A 16,714-nucleotide genomic window follows, 5' to 3' on the forward strand; every position below is an offset into this window, starting at 1 on the left:
CATAACCCCAGGGTCCTGGGATCAAGCCCTACATCAGGCTCCCTGCTCAGCTCCCTCTCCCTCTCTCAAGCTCTCTCATTCACGCTCTACCAAGTAAATAAATAAAATCTTAATAATTAAATTAAAAAGGAAGGACACTCTGAAACATCCTGTAACATGAATGAACCTTCACGACATTACGCGAAGCAAAGCGAACCAGGCACGGAAGGACAAATACTGTACTGACACAGTCCCTGAAATCACCAAATCACAGGCAGAAAGTAGAACAGTGGGTGCACAGGGCCGGGGTAAGGGGAAACCTAGACTGTTCTTTAACAGGCAGTTTCAGGTTAGGAAGATGAAAAAGTCCCAGGGATGCCTGGGTGGCGCAGACTCTTGGTTTTGGCTCAGGTCATGATCTCAGGGTTGTGGGATGGAGCCCTGCTTCCGGCCTTACGCTCAGCAGGGAGTTTGCTCATCCTTCTCCCTCTACTCCTCCCCCTGCTCTCTCTCTCTCTCAAATAAAGCTTAAAGAAAAAAAAAAAGAAAGAAAAGAAAAAGTCCTGTGAGATGTGATGGTTCCAACAACATATGTGATTGTACCTAATCCTCCTGAACTATGCACCTAGACATGGTTAAAATGGGCACCTGGTCCCCTCAGTCCGTAGCGCACACAACTCCTGATCTCATGGTCATGAGTTTGGGCTCCATGTTGGGCATGGAACCTACTTAAAAAAGTTTTAAAAATATAAAAATGGTTAAAATGATTACTGATGTGATTTCTCTGCAGTATCTTTATTGCAAGTATTATGTAGCTCTCACAATAATTAACAATACGCTAAATATAAGTAAACTATAAATGAAAAATGGTCCAGTTCTGTGGTTAAGTATATTTTGTAACCTTTTTTTTTTTTTAATCACTATGAGGAACCACTTGAAAGAAAGAAGCGTTCATGGTGGAGACAGCAGACACGAATTTATTCTTTACAAAGGGGACAAGTGCTATTTACATGGGTTTCCTACACTTTGGGGACTTTTGTTCAGATCTATCCAAATTCTTCTGCTCCAAAAAAAGCATTAAAAAGAAAAACAATGATCCAGCAATTCTACTCCTGAGTATATACACAGAAGATCTGAGAACAGGCTTCGGAACACACTGGTGAACCCATGTCCACAGCAGCCCAAAGGCAGAAGCAATCTAAGTGTCCACCAACGGATGAAAGCACCAATACAACGCTGGACACTGCGTGGTGCAACACTCCCCAGCTGTAGCGAGGAGGGGCGTTCAGACACAGGCCACAACACAGAGGAGCCTGGAAACAATGCACTATGTGAAATAAACCAGACACAAAATGACGAACACGGCATGATTCCACTTGAAAAGAGACAGGCAACGGCCCCCTGGCTGCCTCAGTCAATACACCTTGTTACTCGTGGAGTGCCTGGGTGGCTCAGTGGATTGAGCCTCTGCCTTCGGCTCAGGTCATGGTCTCAGGGTCCTGGGATCGAGCCCCACATCGGGCTCTCTGCTCGGCGGGGAGCCTGCTTCCCCCTCTCTTCTCTCTGCCTGCTTCTCTGCCCACTTGTGATCTGTCTGTCAAATAAATAAATAAAATCTTAAAAATAAAATAAATGAACAAATCTACAAGTAAGTAAGTAATAAAGAATAAAACAGGCAAATTCATAGAGACAGAAAGTGTATTAGAGGTTACCAGAGGCTGGGGGAGAGGAGAAATGGTGAGTTACTGCTTAATGGGTACGAGTGTCTATTTGGGGTGGGAAAAAACAAAAAGAGTTTAGGAACAGTGGTGATGAATTGTACAACATTCTGAATGTAATTAATGTCACTGAGTAAAAAATGCTAAAAAGAAAAAAAAAAAGCTTAAATACGCTTCAAGTGGCACAAAGGAAGAGAAGGAGCAGCAGGAGTGACGCTAACGGGTTTCCTGATAACTGTCCAGCCAGTTTTCAAACTCTTTTCAGAACTAGGGTCAATTTCTATTTCCTCACTTATAAAGTGGGTATAATACACGCTGCCATCCTTCTCTGTCAAATTACCAATGACATAATGTAACTGAAGTGTTTGCGGCCAGGTCACAAGTGAGATAGCTACGCTTTCCTCACCTTCTTTAATTACCCTGGAAAAGCCAAGAAATGACGACTACTTTCAACTCCTTTACTACTTTCCATCTCAAACACGCCAACATCACCAGTAGGGAAAGAGGTCGCCACCTCTAAAACCCGTGAGGGCTGAAGACAGAAAGTAGGCGCAGTGAATTTATGCGTAAACAGGTCCAGAAGGCTGTTTGTCAATGATCAATTCACTATTCACAACGTAGACATGTTTCATCTCCATTGCACAAATTTATCAGTTCTCAGCTCATCTGAAGCAGATACCCCAAATAAACCCAAACTCTTCACTACTCTCTTTGTAGAATTATACTATAACATCATCACGTACATGAACTTTTAAGGGGAAAAAAAACACATTATTTCCTTTAGCCCTTCTACAAAAACAATTCAATAGTTACAAGGAAAAAAATCCCAAGAAGTCCCTGCCTTTCCAGAACTTATATTCTTCAGTGTGGGGGTATGAACCCTGCAGTCAGTATTACTGGGACAATGTTTATTTCCTCAGAAAATTCAATTTCTCAAAAGTATTCAACACAGTGCTTTTACGGCTATTTTTACTGAATGCTTTCTGTTGGCCAGATACCACCCCAAGCACTGTCTTTCACCCAATCCTCATAACAACCTGCAAGAGAAACAGGGTTCTCTCATCACCATCCCAATTTTTTTAAACAGGGAAAATGAGGCACAAAAAGGTGAAGTGAATTGCTCAAGGTAACGACCCGGAGGAGCACGGGCCGGATCAGAACCCGTGTCTAGGTCACAGTCTTCTCCCACAATCATAAACACATTTTGCCTCTTAAGTTACATCTTAAAATAAACTAATTCTTTAAAAATCCTCTATAGTTTTGTTTTAAGATTTTATTTATTAGAGAGAGAGCAGGACCTCTATCTCCTGAGAGAGAGGGGGAGGGAGAAGCAGAGAGAAACCTTCCGCTGACTCCATCCTGAGCCCCATGCGGGGCTCGATCTCACAACCCTGAGCCCTGAGATCACTACCTGAGCAGAAACCAAGAGTCAGACCCTCAATGAACTGAACCACCCAGGCGCCTCAAAAGCCCTCTATGGTTTTCAATCAAGCTACAACCAAGGAACGACGAGTCAATTCTCCCATCAACTCTAAAAATCCCTGGCTCTTTCGAACTTTCTCGTGTTCCCACTCGGCCACAGTGGAAAAAGCAGAAGATTAAGTGCCAGAAAGAAAACACAAACAAGCCAGGGGAGAAAGACAAGGACTGCAGAAACAAAGAGAAAAAAGAAAACAAAACCAGGAAAACTGCCACGGTGAGAGCTCCAGCAAAGCACAGACGGGAGAGAGGAGAATGGTAAAGAACAAAAAAAAAAGGACAATGAGTGTCAAGACGCTACCATCAGTACTTGCGATGATTTTATCCACATCATTTCTCCACTGCACTTACAGCCTTTAAATACTAATTCTCAATTTTATTCCCTAGACAAGTCACCTCAGGCTGTATACTCTGGCCCACTGAGTATGGTGCATGCTGCGACGTTGCCACTTAGACTGCCTTGAGAGGCGCCTGGGTGGCTCAGTCGGTCTTGTCTCTGCCTTTGGCTCAAGTCATGATCCCAGGGTCCTGGAATCGAGCCCCGCATCGGGCTCCCTGCTCAGCAGGGAGACTGCTTCCTCCTCTCTTTCTGCCTACCTTTCTGCCTACTTGTCATCTCTCTGTCAAATAAATAAGTAAAATCTCAAAATAACAATAATAATAAACTGCCTTGAGGGGCGCCTGTGTGGCTCAGTCATTAAGCGTCTGCCTTCAGCTCAGGTCGGGATCCCAGGGTCCTGGGATCGAGCCCCATATCAGGGTCCCTGCTTCTCCCTCTCCAGTTCCCCCTGCTTGTGTTCCCCCTCTCGCTATCTCTGTCATAAATAAATAAAATCTTTTTTTTAATATTTTATTTATTTATTTGACAGAGAGAGGTCACAAGTAGGCAGAGAGGCAGGCAGAGAGAGAGGGAGAAACAGGCTCCCCACTGAGCAGAGAGCCCAATGCGGGGCTCGATCCCAGGACCCCGAGATCATGACCTGAGTCGAAGGCAGAGGCTTAAACCACTGAGCCACCCAGGCGTCCCATAAATAAATAAAATCTTAAAAAAAACCCCACTTGATTACAAGAAATCTCAACTTCACAATTATAACCAACCGACTGATGGCATTTCCAACTTTCTTTCAGTTAGTAACAATGAATAAGGTTCACCCAATGAATGTATACAACTTTTGAAGAAAAATGCTATACCAATGATCATTAGTAGATTACTACTGATAAAACTTCTGGCAATTACTCTTGAGGTAAATTGCCTCTAATGTATTTCTTTTTTTTTTTAAGATTTTATTTATTTATTTGATAGAGAGAAATCACAAGAGAGGCAGGCAGAGAGAGAGGAAGGGAAGCAGGCTCTCCGCTGAGCAGAGAGCCCGATGTGGGACTCGATCCCAGGACCCTGAGATCATGACCTGAGCTGAAGGCAGCGGCTTAACCCACTGAGCCACCCAGGCGCCCCCCTCTAATGTATTTCTAAAACAGTATTTCTAGCAGAAATACTGTCCTTAGAGTATTCTCAACTCTTCAGAAAATTTTTTTCGCTTAGACATACATAAAAATCACTTGATCAGCATCTGTTTAAGCCAGCGGTCAAAACAATTTCATGTGAATTATACCACAACAGTTACCAAGAGAACTGCAATATTTAAAAATGCATGTTTTCAATGAAGAAACCACGGTAGAACCGAGTCGGGTAGAATGCAATGCTTAAGCTAGCCAACACTAATACCGAGAAAGGTTAAGTGTTTAGTAATTTCTCAGTGTCTTATTTACAGCTCCTTTAATAACAACCTGGAGAAAGGGCCCTTGTCCTTTAGGCTTTGGTTTGGAACACACAAGCCATCTATGGATCGTCAAAAATGACAGAACATTCCTCCTACCTAAGTTGAGTTACTTTCTCCAGAAGGAAATCCATTACAATAAACTCAAAACTCTTTCTCAAGACTTGTGCCCCAAGAAAAAGAACCTCAGGACCTACAAATTTAACGACCGTCTTTGTAGTCATTCTTAAAAGTAAACCAAATGGGGGCCCCTGGCTGTTCAGTCAGTGTGCAGAAGCACTCCTGATCTCAGGGCCCCAGGTTCAAGCCCCCGTAGGGCATACAACCTATATTAAAAGTAAATAAGTAAATAAACCAAACCACTGGAAGTGCCTGGGGCTTGGGAGGAGGGATGGGTGGGGAAATTCAGGACTGCAGGAGATCAGCACGTCCCCCATCTCAGTGTCAATATCAGGCTATACCAGGCGTTTCAGATTTCCAGACTCGACTCGGTGGTGCAAAGGGACGCTTCAGCCACCTCTGGGAGGAGCTAATAAATGCCAGTGCTGTAAAGACACTAAAAAATGATTGAGAGTGGGGGGGAAAAAAGCCAAGATTACTTAGGTTTCTAATTTTATCCTGTACTTAAATCCATGCCTCCTTTTAAACCCTGAGACGAAAATCTAGAGTAGGGGCACCTGGGTGGCTCAGTGGGTTAAGCCTCTGCCTTCAGCTCAGGTCATGATCCCAGGTGATGATCGAGCCCCCCATCGGGCTCTCTGCTCGGCGGGGAGCCTGCTTCACCCCCCCCCACCCCGCCTACTTGTGATCTCTGTCAAATAAATAAATAAAAATCTTAAAAAAAAATCTAGAGTAAATTTCCTACACTCACAACTGAATTTTGCACCGAGGTGAAAGGCTCTCAAACTGGCTCTCAAACTGCCACCGCAGAAGCCAACCAGCAGGCAGCACTGCCAGTGAACTAGTTAGAAATGCAAATGACCAGGCGCCACCCCTGACCTGCAGGATCCCAACGACTCACTTGTATTTTAACAAGCCCTCCAGGGATTGCTCACCGGCTTAGGGGTTGAGAGTCAGACCCGCTAGGATCAAATCTTGGGGTAAGGCTGACTTGCTGAGTAATCAGGAGTAAATTACTCAGCTTCTCTAGACTTGTTCCTCATCAACACAAGGGAATCACAGGGTTGTTTTGAAGATTAAATAAGAAAATACACGTTAAGCACTCAGGAGGGATGCCCGGCATCTGTTAGCTGTTGTTACTCCCCTATGCAAGGCCCTGTGACCATCTGCACACTGGGAGGGGAGACAAAGGTAGAAAAGGCTTAATCCCTACCCCTCCCACCCACTGGCTACCTAGGCAGACGCGAGTGCACGGGGCAGAACCAAACACACTCACAGGGGAACTAAAGATACCCTCCTAGAAGGCACATAAGCTGACCGGGACACCTCAGGAAGAAACCAATTCTGACCCTACAATGCAAGGGACGCCTTTCAGGGACTGCCTGCGAGCAAGAACAGAGTCCCAAACCTGCACAAAAAGTCCTTCCAGACGAAAGGTGTGAGCCAAGGTCCAAAGGAAGCAAAAGGGAATTCGGCGCCAGGCGGTACCACTCTGGGGCTGAAGAATGGACAAAACGGGGGCGCCTGGGTGGCTTAGGTCGTGATCTCAGGGTCCTGGGATCAAGTCTGACATCAGCCTCTCCACCGCTGGGCAGGGAGCCTGCTTCCTCCTCTCTCTGCCTGCCTCTCTGCCTACTTGTGATCTCTCTCTCCGTCAAATAAATAAACAAAATCTTTAAAAAAAAAAAAAAAAAGATTTGGGGGTGCCTGGGTGGCTCAATGGGTTGAGCCTCTGCCTTCGGATCAGGTCATGGTCTCAGGGTCCTGGGATCGAGCCCCGCTTCCGGCTCTCTGCTCAGCACAGAGCCTGCTTCCCCCCTTTCTCTCTCTGCCTGCCTATGATCTCTCTCTGTCAAATAAATAAATAAAATCTTTAAAAAAAAAAAAGGAAAAGAATTAACAAAACAAATATGCAGAGGTAGCAGCGCATAAATGTCATTCCCCGTCCTAGGCCTCAGCCTCGGGGAAAGGCTCGGCCTCCGCAGGGTACCCCGAGGCACCCTCATTTGCAAACCAACTTCCCCTTCGGATTCCCGAGCGCCCGAACACGGCTTTTCCACCCTCGGGCCGGTCCAGCCATTGTCTGCGGCGCGGCCGAAGGCGAGGAAGGGAGACGTCCGCTCGGAGCCCCGCATCCGCCGCGGCGGGCGACTGCTCAGGCCGCACGGGACACCCGACAAAGAACACAGAACTCGCTTTACTGAAGGGCGCAACTTGCACGAAAGAGGGGACAGGGTCGTCCTTCCCCGAACCCCGTCCGGGTGCCGGCGCAATCCGCGCGGCTTCTGACCAAGGCCTGAAGCCCGAGATTTTCCTTCCGGTCATTGTGTCCATTTCCCCCGAAGAACAGGCCCCGCGGGGACGGCGCGCCGGCCCGGCCCGGGACAAAGCCCACTCCGGGCTCCACCTGGGCGCGGGCAGGGGCGGGGAGGAGCGGGCGCTGGGAGGAGCGGGGGCGGGGAGGGGCGGCGCGGCCCTGCCCGCCTGCCCGCGGGCCGCAGTTACCAGGCAGCGCCGCAGCGCCGCCCCGGCCGCCCGCCGGCCAATCGCGCGCGTCTGCTGCCCGGGCGCACGAGCCCCGGAGACACCAGGCCGAGCGCGACCCCACGGCTCGGGCCTGGCACCGCGCGCGCACCCGCACCGCCCGAGCCGGCCAATCAGCGGCCGGGCATGCGCAGCCCGCAGGCTCGCTCGCGCGCGGGCCTCACGCGTGAGCCCCCCCACGCAGCGCCGGCGCGCGCGCCCCTCCCCCACGCGCACCCAGGCGCGCGCGTGCAACTGCCGTCCCCCGCGACCGCGGCTGCTCCTGCCCCACCCCCCACGCCGGCGGTCCGGGGTGTCCGGGGGGGGGTGCCGGCCACCCCAACGCGGCCGCCGACGACCCCCACACCCGTCGGGGCAGGCCCCGGAGGGGGCGCGTCTCGAATAAAGGCCCCGCTCGTGATGGCAACCGGGGCGGGGGACGGGGGCTGAGGCGACAGGGACTCACCCGAGTGCAGCCGCCTCCAGGCAGCGCCGGGGCTGGGGGAGCCGAAGGGAAGCGAGTGTGGGCCGCGCGCGAGCTGCGGCCGCGGCGGAGCAGCTTCGGGCTGAGGCGAGCGGGCGAGCGGGCAGGAGGTGAGAGGGCGAGGGGCCCGGGCGTCTCGGCCGAGCTCCTGTCACCGCCGCATGGCCGCCCCGGCAGGGCCTCGCTCAGCGCCGAGATCCGATCACAGGGGACCGAGGGAGAGGCCGGGGTAACCGCGGCAGGCGGGCGGCCTCAGCCAGAGAGCGCGTGCGGGGAAGCGGGGGGGCGATCGGTGGCCCCTTTTCTCTGCTCTCCGAGCTTCTCTCTCACCCTCCTCCTCCTCTTTTTTTTTTTTTTTTGTTCCTCGAAGGCGCGCTGCGCGTGCGCACCCGCAGCGCCGCCCAGCGGGAGTTGTAGTTTCGGGTTAGTCCCCACCAACGCGACGGCGGGGGCGGCGGACTACGACTCCCAGGAACCCTCGCGCGGGCGAGCCCCGAACCCGAGGACGCGGCGAGCGCAGCGCCCGGCCCTCTCCGGCAAGGACTGTCAATGGAGGCGCGGGTGGTGGGAGCAAGAACATGGCTGCACCTGGGGCCTGCGCGGCCGCCCGGGTGGGGGAGGGGAGCCGGGGCGCGGGGCGCCTCTCTAGGCCGGGGGCGGCCCCCGCTTGCTCAGTGCAGCGCTGCAGCCGGCCTCAGCCACCGTCCAGGGCTCGCACTCACTCTTGCACCCGAGATTCCCTGCCGATGGCGAGGCCGGGACACGGCGAGGGCCGGGGCGCCCCAGGCTGGCCTGCCCCTCTCGGTGCTCCGCCAAGGGACCTCCTCCGCCTTGCACCACCCTCCGGGACACAAAGAACTCCTCTGTTAGTTTTGAAAGCTTGCCCCCGAAGCGGCCGGAGGAGACTGTGGCCCCAACTTGGGACGGGGCGACGGGAGGGGACGCTCCTGCTTTTATTGACCCGCACCCCCCGCCCGCCCCCAGGCTCCCCTCCCGCGCCCTCGCTGGACATGCAGAAGCAAAGTGGAGGGGAAGCCACGGAGCGAGCGCGGAAAACCTGCCCTGCAGCCTGCTCGTTTTGTTCGGTCCACCGCGCCGAGATGTGACCGAACATCCCGCCCCCCCCTCCCCCAGTTATTCTTTCGACTTGAGCATTCGAGAGTGTCGAGAAGGATGAGACCCGGCTCTTCCCCTAAGTGAAACTCAGAAGTTTACAAAACTCGAGCCCGAGGTCGTTAGGGGGTTCTGCAAAAGCCCAAGACCGAACGATATCGCGATTCCTGTCCCCAGCGGGGGCGGGGGGCACGCCGGCCGTCCCCCCACCCTCATCCCCACCCCCACCCCCACCCCCTCCTCCTCGGTAGGTGGCGACCACGGCGCTTTTTCCAGCCTTTGTCGCTGGAAAGAAAACTTTCCGAGCAGCCAGTCTTTTGATGTAGGTCCAAGACCTTCCCTTGGAGTCCTCGTTCACAGATCGGCGTTCCCCATCTTTCTTGCATGGACCGCACCCAGACAGCCGCCTCTAGAATTTCCAGGCGGGGTTTTTTTTTTTTTTTTTTTTTTTTTTCTTAATTAGATGGAGACTTTAAAGCCCCCTGCGGGAGCAGTGTGAGGACAGACGATCCCCCCATGTTCACGATTTCCCCCACGACCTTTTTCCAGGCATTTTGTCCCCGCCTCCTGCGATCGTCGACTCTCCTTTGTCGAGTCTCCCTCCGAAGCGAACGCTTCGTTTTCCCAAGAACAGTTTTCTTTTTGCACTCGCATTTCATTAACATCTTGGAATATTTAATTAAAGTGCGTATTCCCAGGAGCACGTACAACCGACAGATATTTAAGAAACAAAGGTAACTTTGGGGAAGTCTGCCATGGAGCTGGTAGGAGCTGCCGGCCTTCCTGGGGCAAACACTCAGCTGCTGTGGGCATCGGTGAGTGTGTTTGCCCTGGAAGGTTGAGGACAGCGAAGGAAGGATTCACTGGGTGTCCTGGTGTCATGGAGTCGCATCTGGAGAGCGTCAGAAAGTGAGCTGGAGAGGCAGAAGTTCATGTAGTCCAGATTACACTTGTCATCATTAAAAGGGTCTTTCCTCCCGGCGTCTATGAGTTTAACGCTCCAGTGTGGAATTTTGCTGCTGCTTCATGAAAAACTCCCAAGTTCTTTGGGGTTGAAGCAATTCCTAAAACCATTAAATCCTAAAGCAGTTCCTCAAGCTTCAGCTGGCTTTGAACTGGCCCTTTCGAGACAATGACGGGTGTATGCAATGGTGTGTGGTTCCCACTCATTTTTTCTGCCTACTGCTGTTGGGGACTGTAACCCTCACATTTATGTCTGATAGTCACAAATACACTTTGATGTCTCCCCTAAGTCCTGGCTCACCGCCTTGTCAGTTACTGGTTTTTGGCTAACCAACTGGTGCCTCACCTCACTGATAGGTGCTGTGTTAATTGTGACTGTAGGGATGAGCCCCTTTGAATACCGTCTCAGCAGGGCAGAGTTGTTTTTCCAGCATAGGATCAACTTGCTGTGGGGGGGGGGGGGGGTTGGGCGACAAATGATTTGTGTTTAGGGGTGGAATCCTTTGTTAAATCCCACATGGCTGCTGTGGTCAGAATCCCCTTCAACATAACAAGAGGCCTATGGGAAGACTGATTTGCAGCTCTTGGATCCTGCTCACTTAAGACCCAAGTGCACAGAGGCCAACAGGTGGCAGAATCTTGCATGTTAATTTACTTTGAATTATTTCAAATATTTCTTTTTATTTGTTTGAGAGAGAGAGAGAGAGAGAGCACAAGCAGGAGGGGCAGAAGGAGAGGGAGCGGGAATATCAAGCAGACTCTGGGCTGAGCACAAAGCCCAATGTGGGGCTTGATCCAAGTAGCCTGAAATCATGACTTGAGCCGAAACCAAGAGTCAGATGCTGAACCGACTGTGCCATCCAGGCGCCCCCAAATATTTCTCTTTATAATGTTTTGTTTGTTAAGATTTTATTTATTTACTTGACAGACAGATCACAAGTAGGCAGAGAGGCAGGCAGAGAGAGAGGGGGAAGCAGGCTCCCCGCCAAGCAGAGAGCCCAATATGGGGCTCGATCCCAGGACCCCGAGATCATGACCTGAGCCAAAGGCAGAGGCTTTAACCCACTGAGCCACCCAGGTGCCCCTCTCTTTATAATGTTTAACCTAGTGTATGCAGTCTTGTAGATGAATGTCCGTATAGTATGACACCATTCTACTGTCTACCTGGGAGACAAAACCCAAGTCTAATGGCCCATGGCCAGTCAAGAGATTATTTCAAGACCAACTGGTAGGAATGCATCTTTATATAGACTCAGTTCCCAGCCTTGTAGATTGCTTTTTTTTTTTTTTTAGATTTTATTTATTTATTCCACAGACAGAGATCACAAGCAGGTAAAGAAAGAGGAAGGGAAGCAGACTCCCCCTGAGCAGAAAGCCTGATGCGGGGCTCGATCCCAGGACCCTGAGATCATGACCTGAGCCAAAGGCAGAGGCTTAACCCACTGAGGCACCCAGGCGCCCCTGTAGATTGCTTTTAAATACTGAGTGGTAAAAATAAATAAATAAATTAATTAATTAAATAAATACCGAGTGGTGTGATAATATTGGAATGTCTTCAACAGTCTTGAAAGTTAATCACGTTCTCCTGGGATTTTTAATATTTGGTATCAGGAGTCTGCCTTCTCCCCTATCATGGGACCATTTATCATGGACCCACCCTGGTTAGGAAACCCTGAGCTCCCAGGCTGACAGAACCATGCTCACATCGCGTGGTCAAGGTTACTGTTGTTGAAAGATCATTTAGTGCTCTTTTTAAAGAGGCTCTTTTGATGGGACGCCTGGGTGGCTCAGTTAGTTGGGCAGCTGCCTTTGGCTCGGGTCATGATCCCAGTGTCCTGGGATAAAGTCCCATGTCGGGTTCCTTGCTCGGCGGGGAGCCTGCTTCTCCCTCTGCCTCTGCCTGCCACTCTGTCTGCCTGTGCTCGCTCGCTCTCCCTCTCTGACAAATAAATAAATAAAATCTTTTTTTTTTTAAGATTTTATTTATTTATTTGACAGAGAGAGATCACAAGTAGGCAGAGAGGTAGGCAGAGAGAGTGAGAAGGAAGCAGGCTCCCTGCCAAGCAGAGAGCCCGATGCGGGACTCGATCCCAGGATCCCGAGACCATGACCTGAGCCGAACGCAGCGGCTTAAACCACTGAGCCACCCAGGCGCCCAATAAATAAAATCTTAAAAAAAAAAAAGATGCTCTTTTGAATCCAAACTGAATAAATTTTTTAAGTTTTATTTATTTATTTGACACGGATTGAGAGAGATCCCAAGTAGGCAGGCAGAGAGAGGAGGAAACAGGCTCAGAGAGCCCGATGTGGGGCTTGATCCCAAGATCCCGAGATCATGACCTGAGCAGAAGGCAGAGGTTTAAACCACTGAGCCACCCAGGCACCCCCCAAACTGAATAATTTAATCTGTCTGTGACTCTCATGTATCTTAAAATTGCCCCAAACCATGATTCTGAGCAAAAGTTGAGATGCTCTTGACATACTCATTTTCACGACACATCCGGTCTCCCTTTTTTTGACACCCAATGTGGGGACTGAACTTACAACCCTGAGATCAGAAGTCCCATGCTCTACTGACTGAGTCAGCCAGGGGACTTAGTCTTTCTTAATATTTTATTTTATTTTTATTGAACCATAGTTGACACACAATTTACATTAGTTTCAGGAGCACATCCAGGCTTTTGATGGAAACTAAACAGAGGTCTTCCCCCCCCCCCCAATAATGGCATTTGATAGAAGCCCAGTATCTTCTGGGTCCAGTTTCTTGGTTTTCTGTATATCGAGAGAATGAGCCATAAAATATGTATCATTTGTAAGGCAGCAGTTTGCTCTCTCACATCAGCACTCCCAGTCAGGATCTGTCCAAGTCAGTCCAGATCACCGGGGTTGGGCCACAGTGACATTGTTAGGTTTTGGATGGGTATCTGCACTCTAGCGGATAAATCCTTTGTTATTACAAGGATGCTTTTTTAACTGATTATAAAACACTGTTTTGCACAGTTTTCCATTTGGATAATTTGAATATTTAGAAGGCTGGATCAGTGACCTTTTCCAGGACTCTTCCAAAAGTGGGGGGGGGGTAATCCCAGTTATAATTTATTCATAATAATTAATAATGTAGATGTGATATAAACAGACGTTCCAGCTCTTGCGGTGCCTTTCATGCTAGCATCTGCCCTATGCAATTCACCTAATATTCACGAAAAACTCGAAACAAACAGGGTTTCTTGGAGAGGGTCGGTTAACAGGATTTAGACGAATATGGTTTTCTGTTTAGCATTATGTTCAGATGGCCGTACTCGTGTAGCTTAATTTTTAACAAGTAAAATCTCTATAATATTTTCTCTGCCTCCCTCTGGGATTTGGGGGAATCAGATGATATGTAAACGAAAATACTTTAGAAACTCTAAGTTAAGTGTTCTATAAATATTACATGGTATAATTTAGCCTTCCAAACATTATTTTTAAATGTGAACAACATGTGCATGTTTCTTTTCTGACTGAAGAAATCTATTGCTCATTTTTTTAAAAAGATTTTTTCAATTTAGGGGCACCTGGGTGGCTCAGTGGGTTAAGCCTCTGCCTTCAGCTCAGGTCATGATCTCAGGGTCCTGGGATCAAGCCCCGCATCGGGCTCTCTGCTCAGCAGGGAGCCTGCTTCCCCCTTCTCTCTTTGCCTGCCTCTCTGCCTACTTGTGATCTCTCTCTTTCTGTCAAATAAATAGATAAAATCTTAAAAATATATATATTTTATCAATTTATTTGATAGCAAGAGAGGGAACACAAGTAAAGGGAGAGAGAGGGAGAAGCAGGCCTCCCACTGAGCAGGGAGCCCGATGTGGGGCTCCATCCCAGGACCCTGGACCTGAGCCAAAGGCAGACACAACAACTGAGCCACCCAGGTGCCCCTCTATTGCTCATTTTTTAAATGCTTTATATTCGGGGCGCCTGGTTGGTTCAGTGGGTTAAAGCCTCTGCCTTCGGCTCAGGTCATGATCTTGGGGTCCTGGGATCGAGCCCTGCATTGGGCTCTCTGCTCAGCAGGAAGCCTGCTTCTCCCTCTCTCTCTCTGCCTGCCTCTCTGCCTGCTTGTGGTCTCTGTCTGTCAAATAAAGTGATCTCTGTCTGTCAAATAAATAAATAAAATCTTTCTTTTTAAAGATTTTATTCATTTGACAGACAGAGATCACAAGCAGGCAGAGAGGAGACAGAGAGGGAGCGACGGGGGGGTAGCCGGATTGGGGGCTAGATCGCAGGACCCCGAGGATCATGACCTGAGCCGAAGGCAGAGGCTTTAACCTACTGAGCCACCCAGGCGCCCCAATAAATAAAATCTTCTTTAAAAATGCTTTATAGGGACTCCTGGATGGCTTAGTCGGTTAAGCGGCTGCCTTCGGCTCAGGTCATGATCCCGGGGTCCTGAGATGGAGTCCCGCATGGGGCTTCTTTCTCAGAGGGGAGCCTGCTTCTCTCTCTGCCTCTTCCTGCCTCTCTGCCTACCTGTGATCTCTCTCTCTCTCTGACAAATAAATAAATAAATCTTTTAAAAAATAAATAAATAATGCTTTATATTCTAATATCTGAGAAACTACATTTACAAGACCGACTCTTACCAGCAGATTAATGTGGGCCTGACTGATCAGATGATAGAAATAATAAAAAAAAACGAGTAATATAAGTAGCATGTCCTTCCAGAATATATATCTCTGTCAAAAATACTATAGAGAGGGAGCGCTTGGGTGGCTCAGTAGTTAAGTGTCTGCCTTCAGCTCAGGTCGTGATCTCAGGGTCCTGGGATCGAGCCCCACACCAGGCTCTCTGCTCAGCGGGGAGCCTCCTTCCCTCTCTCTCTCTCTCTGCCTGCCTCTCTGCCTGCTTGTGACCTCTCTCTGTCAAATTTTAAAAAATAAATAAATAAAAATATATATATTATAGAGGACTCGGAAACCTGAGGTGTGCAGTTGTCTCAAGGAAAGCTATTTCCAAACAAAATGCACAACGGAAGCCTGACTTTCATAACACCAAGAGAAGGAAAGTCTCGTTTACATGCTGAGAACAAATCTCCCCATTCCTTCCTTTTTCTCTCTATGTTTCCGGTGTTGGCTTAACATCAGTGGTCGAGATTCTTGAGTTTTTATCTGTGCATTTCCCAAGGCTTCTCCCATTTGCTGGTGACTCTTAACCACTTTTAACCCACTGAGCCACCCAGGCGCCCCTTTTTAACCACTTTTAACCCCCCTTTCGTGACCTCGTGTTTATAACGATAATTAAAGTAGAGATGCTCTTGGGGAAATGTTCAACCAAGAATAAAGGGAATTTTTGAACAACGGATCAGAGAGGGGGAAAAGCCAGCGATAGGGAAACTGCTCAGAGATGAAATTAGCCACCATGGTATGGGCATATCAAGGATTTTTTGTCTTCCAACTGTGGGAAGGTGTTCAATCATCCTCTTCCTTCCCCCCGCACCTGGGGAGCAGCCTGGCCAGGCGCTGGGTTGTACCTGAGGTCTCAGACGAACTTGATTTATTCCAGCAAACTGTGTTCCCATCCCAAATGAATTCAGATTGGCCCTGGATAATGGGGGAAGTGAGGGACATGTAAACAACTGTATGAGTATGTATTACTCTACTACTGAGTATGTATTAAGTTCTGGAAAGCTCGTGAGCCTGTCTCTGCTGTCTAGCTAAGACTTAGCGTTCCTTTCTTCGAAGCCATACCCGGTGCTCCACTCTTAATTATCTCATGGCATGCTGACAAAACCCCCACGGTGGTAGGTGCTTAAAACCTCCCCATTTAGGAAACCTGGGTGGCTCCGTGGGTGAAGCAACTGCCTTTGTCCTGGGATCCAGGCCCACCTAGGGCTCCCAGTGGGGAGCCTGCTTCTCCCTCTGACCCTCCCCACTCTCATTTCTCTCTCTCATTCTCTTTCAAATAAATCTTTTTTTTTAAGATTTTATTTATTTATTTGACAGACAGAGATCACAAGTAAGCTGAGAGGCAGGCAGAGAGAGATAGGGAAGCAGGCTCCCTGTTGAGCAGAGAGCCGGCAGAGGCTTTAACCCACTGAGCCACCCAGGCGCCCCCAAATAAATAAATCTTTAAAAAAACCCACAAAAACACATAATTTAAAAACATAAAAAAACGCAACTCCCCATTTGCTAAAAAGGCTCAGAAAGGGTAAGGTACTTAGCCAAGGATACACAGAGGGCAAAACCCAGTCTCGGATCTAAATCGACCTGTATCCAAGCCTGACTTCTTTACTGCTGCCTATCTGGAGGCTCCAGGCATCTCCTCCAGGTAGATAGGATACGTGGATCAAATACAAGGTATAGTCAGGTTGATGCCACCCTGAGATTGTACCAGAAAGTTAGAGACAGAGACAGGAAATTTTACATGGAGGAGGTCGCATTTGCAATGAAGAGTAAAGGTGGATGGAATTCTTAAAAATAAAATAAGCTGAGGGACGCCTGGGTGGCTCAGTGGGTTAAGCCGCTGCCTTCAGCTCGGGTCATGATCCCAGAGTCCTGGGATCGAGTCCCGCATGGTCTCCTTGCTCG

At 49.3% G+C, this 16,714-nt stretch overlaps 1 protein-coding gene across 10 annotated transcripts in view; it reads right to left on the reverse strand.

The window, feature by feature from the left end:
• The window catches only part of GTF2I (general transcription factor IIi), a 103,934-nt gene extending 95,501 nt beyond the window's left edge, over positions 1 to 8,433 (reverse strand). For 7 of the 10 annotated variants that reach the window (XM_045993409.1, XM_045993406.1, XM_045993402.1 and 4 more), the window contains exon 1: positions 8,064 to 8,433. The gene's annotated coding sequence lies outside the window, so the exon portion shown is untranslated. The remainder of the gene's footprint in view (positions 1 to 8,063) is intronic. The other 3 variants (XM_045993408.1, XM_045993407.1, XM_045993404.1) reach the window with 1 other exon arrangement.
• Positions 8,434 to 16,714: the final 8,281 nt, after the last annotated feature.

The sequence above is a fragment of the Meles meles genome, chromosome 21 (assembly GCF_922984935.1).
Source record: "Meles meles chromosome 21, mMelMel3.1 paternal haplotype, whole genome shotgun sequence".
NCBI classification, from domain to species: Eukaryota; Metazoa; Chordata; class Mammalia; order Carnivora; family Mustelidae; genus Meles; species Meles meles.